Genomic DNA, 8,012 nt, shown 5'->3' with positions numbered 1-8,012 from the left:
CGTGAGATATAACTTATATATTATATTGGTAACTGTTTTATCACTAATTTTTATAGTATCAATGTACTGACATATTCATTAGCCCTTAGCCTGCTAAATTTCTTAAATGGACTGATCCATCATTCAACTTGGGCAATACCAGTTATCATTCGAACGGGTGTTAACTGAATAAGTACTGACTGAACAGCGAACAATGCAAACCAGGATCAGCCTGCACGAATGTGCAAGCTGATCTTGGTCTGCAATGGTCGATAAGGCAGAATCACTTGTCGCCAGCAGGCTAAAGGGTGAAACCCTGCTATAATGGCTGGAAATCTCCTTTTCAGTTGTTAGCACTTCGCAATTACGTGTACGCAAATTCACATTTCACCAGTTGTATCATTTTTTTTTCTCAGACACAAGCAATTTTATTGCAATAAGCAGTGTTTGGGATTCAATACGGTAGTCCTCTTGAGTAGAGTAATGCAAACTTGTGTGATGTTTACAATTAAAGTGCATCCGTATTTTTAATATATTCTAACATTGAACAACAACAACAAAAGCAATAATTTAAAAGCAATTTGACACAAAACTTTACATAATCTGAGATAAAAGTAATTGTTCCATTTACAAGGTGTTATTAAAATCTGACGCACTTAACGGTATCATAAGCAAAACAAGCGATGTCAGTTTCATGCAATTCCTTTTCCGCGAACAATTATTTGAGAAAACAGTTTCTTTGAGCATGTGTTTGAATTCAACTTAAAGACTTACTAAGGCAGTGTGCAATTTTTATTAATAAGTGCTTAAATAATAAATGCCCTTGTTCAACGCATGCCCTTTGTAAGTTGAATACAGCATGAAGACACCGACAATTATTTAACAGCTACTCTTGCTGCTGGCACATCCGTTTTAATTCTATGTTGATGTTTAAGAGACAAATGCAAAACATTTAAAATGTCTGGCACCAGATTGGTGAAGAAGGTTTTATTTTCTGAATATCATATGACTTTAACGAGCCGAATTTTAACTTTTACGAGGCAGAAATCCTCAATAACGCATCTGTCCTAGAGTTTTGTGTTAATTGAATCATAGTAAATAGACTGCAAATTGCAACCTATGGAAATAGTTCGCCTCCCAAGCCATAAGATCTGCAATAGCTGTATATAATTATAAGAAGGCTTCATGGAAGGAAACGCGTTCACTCTGATTTTTTTAATTTTATTACCCGAAATCAAGAATAAGAATAAAAAAGACGTGCAATATTCTCAATTTTAATTAAGTATACCAGATATATGAATATATATCCGTACAACTAAAATAAAGCACTAAACACGTTTGTATCTTATGTCTTGAATATGGGAATATTATGGCCACTCAAAAGTTTAGCCAAGTGACCAGCTAAACAACCAGATATAGCCGGGTAACCAGCTAAATCCGCCGACGAAAAGACCAGGCGTGTTCGCTAAAATCTAACCGGATAACTAGCTAAATTTAAATATTTACAGAAAGAACTTATACCACGGCACAACTTCCAGCAATGCTACGGGTCACTACGACGGACGAAATGAGAGACGAGTGGTATCTTCCATTACTCTACGGGTAACCCTAGTAATAAAGAAAAAAAATCAAACGTGTCACTAACCAAGGCACAGCACTATTGACCAGCATCCATACCATGACACAACTTCCATCAATGCTACGGTTCACTACGACGGACGAAATGACATTACTCTACGGGTAATCATAATAATAATGAAAAATATCAAACGTGTCACTAAACCAGATACAGCACTGTAGTGACCAGTATATCAGCAGGCATGGCAGACGAGTGGTATCATACATTCTTCTACGGATAACTATAGTAACAATGGAAATCTAGCCGGGTAACCAGCTAGAGTAGCAACGTAAAGCAACGCAAAGTACTGTAGTGATTAGCACCAGCAAGGCTATGTATCACTTGAGCAAGGCTATATAGAGTTACGCAACGCAAACGCAAAGCTATAAAGATATTACCATAGTACTTAGGCAATACATTATGTACACCACTACTCAACGCCACGCAAATAGTTAACTACAAAATGACCAAAGCAAAAGCGAAATTTAATGCTCTGGCCCTAGTCCCACGATTCACGCTGAATAATCGCGCGAGTCGGAAACCGGGACCAAAGCACATACTTAACAGTTAATGAAACTGCTGGTATAGAAAAATGCTAAAGTATGATACGCCTAGTCAACTTCCGATCGGCAGATTTTCCCCCGAAGCCCACATATGAGTGACTTATCAAAAATAATTTATAATAATAGCATGTCCATAATATCCTCCAGGATAATATTATCGTCGTGAAAATGTAAATCCATAGAAAGGAGTAGTACTACAGGTTAATATACACATACCTGGGATAGTTCATTTATGCTTGTACGAAACTGCATACTTAAATAATTAGGTAAAAAAACATGTAAAAATGAAAATAAAGCATGAGCACTAACACTTGGGAATTATCACTTGACACCGATAAGACAATGTAATAACGCGCACCCTTAAACATATTCATGTTCTCACAATTAAATCACAATTGCATCAGCAAAGTTCACAATGTTCATCACAAATTTATAGTGGCATCCGGAGAGTTTCTTCTGTGCATAACATCTGCTCCCAATGATAGTGCGCAGTTGTCTGTGTCGTTACATCACTTCTCAGTTCGGTGTAAGCTCGGCGGCAAATTGACTGTAACACAAATACTACGAAGAGCAATTAGTTTGTCCAAAAATAAATGTAAACATGTCATATAGTTGTATACCAAAATAAATTAATGTTATGCAATAGTGTTAATATCAGTCAAAATTACATGCGCAAATCGTTTCAATTTGGGGTGTGGCGGGTGAGAAAATTTTATCAGACGTTGTTTCTAGCTAGTAGAAGTTAACTGAAAATATTGCATGAGATTCCTGTGTTATTTATATCCGTAATTTAGGTTTTGTTCCCGAACTATCTAGTTTATTTTTATGCTACACTTATAATAGGTATGTAACCAAAACCGGTTTTATTTCACGAAACCTGCAGTAAACATACATGTGTAGGTATAGATACGAGATGACAAACCGGCGATTTCGGGAAAAAATAAAAGTAATTATTTTAAGGATAAATTCATTTATGATAATTTTAAAAGCTTTTTATGTTATTCTAAATAGTTTCAAACAACAATATTGCTTTTTTGCAGTGTTTTCCATGATATTTTGACGGGTGGACATTATACAAAAAAATAAGCATAGTAGTAGATCATGTTTTGTTTCATTTCAACGTCAGAGGTGAAATGTTGTTTTATTACGTCACAAATGTTTGTGATTAAAAAGTTTGTCAAAATAATTTGACAAATTCTAATTTTCAACAATACTATATAGTAGACATAGTACTAGAGCCGATTTACGCAATCGAATACCGCCGGAAGTAGAACATTTATGTCGACACCGGTTTCGTATTTCACGTGAAATCGGCCGAAAACTGAGAGGTTATCAACAAATTATAAATTTACGGGTACCATGAGGATTTTTCATGCATTTAAACGGTAAGTATAATGTTTATGGATTATTCAATACAGTATGACAGCAAACTGTTACGCTTTAAATGGAAATTATGAAAGAAAAGTCGATAAGAAAATATTGACTTTCTACTTTCACTTTCATTGTCGCTTTTTAAATTGCCCAAAAATGTTCTTTCTATTAATTTGTTTTTTCTTGTTTTTTGCTTGTAGATACATAACCCTATAGCAAATTATTGTGTGAAATGACAGCTTATTTAAAGCATCTGTGATTAACTGGGCATAAGTTTACCGATTTTTCCTTTTAGGGTGACCTTTGACCTTATAATAGCTTATAGTCTGTTCTATGTATTTTAGCTGTAGTCAGAACAGAATGTAATTGAGATAAAGTGAATTTTCAAAATAAACTGTTGCAAATTGTAGGAAAAGAATAACATAATATATTTATATAATTATAAGTTATTGAAATATTATAATTACCTCATTTCAGACAGAAGTACAAGCGAACAGATGACACATTAAAGTGGCTGCAGAAGCTTGAAAAGTTAGATAGAGCAGGGACAGTCAAAACTGTGGGATAATACTTCTATGTAATTTCTTTTTAAAGGCAATTTATACAGGATGGAAGGGTATCTCATACAATGTTTTACAATTTACATGTAGTTTTATCTCTCTTTATGATGGTGAAACAAGTAAACTAGTCAGTGACATCTAATTAACACTTGTAAACTATTGACAGTTGATATATAAATTTTATTAGACAGCATTTGATAAAATGCAATTGCCTATCAATATTAAAAAGAGCAAACAGTTGACAATTAACAGGCAGGTCATTCTTTTAAATGACACCATAAATAAACTTTCATAATTTGTTTTTCTTCCAACTTCTGGATTTAGACTGGAAGCCATTCCAAACTATGAACTGGTAAATTACATAAGGAGTCATGTAATGATTATGGATGGGATACATTATACTTTTATGGACAATAATAATTTGAAATAATGATATTCTTTTTAGGTTAAAGTGTTAAGGTGATTTTATAAAGATGGTGTTATGGTTTTGCATGATGAGTCTTTTCACAGATTTTATCATTTATATATTTCAGGGTGTCCAACATGTTTAGTCAGGTTGACAGAAGTGAAAGATGGTCTGATGGTACAATGATGTACAAATGATACTCTTTAACAAGTTTAACATGTCAAAGGTAATATAATGCCAGTTATTAAAATTACATTCCCATACACATTTAACAGATACACATTGTAAATTAAATGTAATTAAAATGATTTTATGAAGTTTCATGAAGTATGGTACAGCCAACCATTTTGAATCAAGAAATTTTGACTTAGATAAAGATATCTATTCAGACTTCTTAACTCTTAGCCTTTCATATGATACAGAGATAAAAGAACTACTATTGTCGGCCACTAACCATGTTTCAAAGCTTTTAAACACACTATAGCAGTAACCATTTTGTTTAAATATCTTTAATGCAATGTTTTCTTGATATCTGTCACTTGATGTTTTCAATGGATTAGAGTCCTAATTTAATGTAAAGTCTGTAAATTTCAGTAATGGAAGTACAAAATTTATAGAAAGTTGTTTCTTTATTTCAGTGTAAAATGTTCTGTGGATTCATATGATGAGAATGCCAATGTTGATCTGTATGACTTAATTAAACACAGATATTGATACATTCAGGTAATTGTTTACAATATTCAAAGAGTTACAATGTAATTCAGTTATTGATTTGGCATATATCACTTCAAGAAGCTTGTGTAAAGTTTGTTTCACATGAGACCAAGGGTCAAGTATGATATATAAACTTTACACTTACAAAAAGAAATTATACAGTACCGAATAATTACAGACTTATGAATGTAACTTTCCAAATATCTAACATTTTCCTCCTGAAATTAATTAAAAAGGTAAACACAATTTTACTGTTATAAGCTTAAAAAGGTGAATGTAAGATATAGCTTATGAAATGTCAAGTATAAGGTGTGTTATTTTCAAAGTATTTAAGATATAGAATAAGATATAGCCTGCCATCATAATATTCCAAAATACACAGTGTGTCATACATATATTTTAGGTCAAATAGTAAGGTCAAGTGAGTGACTTAGGGTCACTATTGGCCTCTTGATATATTCTACTAAAATGGGTCTTATGCATAAGATATGTTGAAGTTTTATTAATCCAGTAACACTTTTATTCTACCTGTTATTCAGAAATATACATATTTTGAATATTAAAGAGCTGCAGACACCTCGAATACAGAGTTACTACATTATGCATTTCTTTCTTCAGATATATACCTGTGAAATCTTCAGTGTCACCGTTCAGCTATTGTTCAAGATCAGTGTCTGCAGCTTGCACAGTTTAGTATAGAGGAGCCTTCTGAATCAATTTTGTTGCATATTTGCTGTTATTGTAGGACGCACATGTAGAGAGCAACAAGTCCTGTCCAACTGTGCATATAAATGTGATTCAGAAATTTTGAGAATATGTAAACATTACACTGTTATAATTTTCAAAATACTGTGTCTTGTAGTGTATCAGTTCTGTTTTGTCTCAGTTTATAGCACAGTGTGTTCACAAATCAAACTTAAGATCATAATTATCAGTATTATTAAAATCATTAATTATTTGTATGGTGACAAAATTTAATTTCATGCAATACCACAGTGAAACGTTTGATAATTTTTTTTTTAAGTTGCAAGTTTAAAGTTGGCATAAATTGTTTTTCTCCTTCATAAATCTAAAAAGTGATTGGTCATTATATTTGCAATATCATTTTAGTGTGACAAAGATTATATTGAACTGAAACGCTAATGTAAATTTTTTAACTATTCAATGCATTTTCTTAAGTCTTAAAACATTTGTTTATCGTACATGTCAGGACCAATAACTCCTCCTGATTTTATAAAGTGTTGTATGTAAGGTTTTATCTCGGAATTATGTCTCGTCTAAAGGTGGGGAGAGGTATTGTTTATGCCTTCTCGTCTGTCCGCATTAAGCCTGTCTGACTTTAAGAGGACAAGTTGCTGGCCAGATTTTGATAAAACTTCACAGGAATGATCAGTACCAAGCATAGTGTTGTGCATATCGATTGCATGTTTCGTTTCGATGCACTAAATTGCAGCCAGAGCTAAAAGTAGAAAAATCTTATCAGCTTTCACAGGTCAAAACTACTTAACAGATTTTGATGAAACTGGACAGGAGTGATCAGTACCAAGTATATTTTTGCATATCACCGACACTTTCCATTTTGCTAATTTGCTGCACAAAATAGCCGCCATAGCATAAAGGTATACATTGGTGGGAGACATGTTTTGTCATAAAAATACCTAAAACACCTTCCACTTTGTTAAAGAAAATTGTATTAAACTTCTTACAATTGCAAACTCTAATAATTTGACATTAAATGCACTAGTTACATAATTGCATTTGGCTTTTTTCGTAATTATTGCCCTTTTCTTACCATAGCAATATTTTGTGTAACATGTTACCTCATTAAGCATCATAAGATCAGAAAGTTCTATGACTCAGAAATGTTGGCCCTTTTGTACTTGTCATGAGTATGTTTTCAGTATTTTATATTGTCATTACTTTTTGTTGTGCGAGTTTACGGAAATGAAGACTTAGTTGTCCAAATGGTGTGCCTGTGCCTGTCCTGATTTGTTTGTCTGGACAATATATTATTGATTAGTCTTCACGAAACTACCCTGTCAACTTTGATAGTGGCATGGTTACTTTAAAAGTGATGTCACCACTGTACTAGTCAAACGTTTTGTATTTCAGGTTTTATATCACATTACAGGCTACTGGTCTTTAGCAGCCTTCATAAAACTTATAAAAAACTCATAAAAGTTTCCAAAAAAGTTGTATTTTGATTTGAACTGGCATTATTCAAACATTAAGCAGTAGTACTATAAGGCAACATTTGACCTCTTTTCTAGTACTTTTTGATTTTCTCTGTTACTATGAAGTTGCCTTTTCCTAGAAATTGGTTGGCTTATTTTTTATGATCTTATGTTTTTAATGAATTGTAGCTATATGTTCTTTTTCTCATGAAAATGTCCATTTTTATATAATTCATATTTTTTACTGTCAACAAAGTGCAATACCACATACTTATCACTTCCATTAACATACTTGTACTATTTTCATAAAACATTATATAAATCATTATATTTCATATAAACAGAATTAAATAAATATTTAAGAACATCAGTGTTTTCTTTGATTGCTACATGAAACAGACCATAGGTCAATCTAGGGTCAATTCTGACACTTTATATGCAAATTGATATGGGAGATAACTAGTACTGTCTTAAGTAACCAATATTTAGTTACACAGTTACCTTCCCTTTACACAGGTAGGACTATTTGTTGTTGATCATCTTTTGAACATTATTCCATTACTGATGACAGAACATTGAAAATAAAAGTTGTTGTATCATGCAATGGCATCATATATGACAATATTT

The 8,012-nt window shown here is 32.6% G+C and overlaps 1 long non-coding RNA gene across 2 annotated transcripts; it reads left to right on the top strand.

Moving 5' to 3' along the window:
• The first annotated feature begins 3,400 nt into the window (after positions 1 to 3,400).
• On the top strand, positions 3,401 to 7,752 carry LOC123536955 (uncharacterized). Of its 2 annotated transcripts, none has more exons than XR_008371591.1 (5): positions 3,401 to 3,545; positions 4,009 to 4,147; positions 4,625 to 4,723; positions 5,136 to 5,220; positions 5,830 to 7,752. It is a non-coding gene; the product is annotated as an uncharacterized LOC123536955 (long non-coding RNA). The 2 variants fall into 2 exon arrangements; XR_008371590.1 differs by having other exon boundaries at positions 3,404 to 3,545; positions 4,009 to 4,108.
• The last annotated feature ends 260 nt before the right edge of the window (positions 7,753 to 8,012 follow it).

The sequence above is a fragment of the Mercenaria mercenaria genome, chromosome 7 (assembly GCF_021730395.1).
Source record: "Mercenaria mercenaria strain notata chromosome 7, MADL_Memer_1, whole genome shotgun sequence".
In the NCBI taxonomy this organism is placed as follows: Eukaryota; Metazoa; Mollusca; class Bivalvia; order Venerida; family Veneridae; genus Mercenaria; species Mercenaria mercenaria.
Note: the sequence above shows the minus strand (reverse complement) of the source record. Positions and strands in the feature narration are given on the sequence as shown.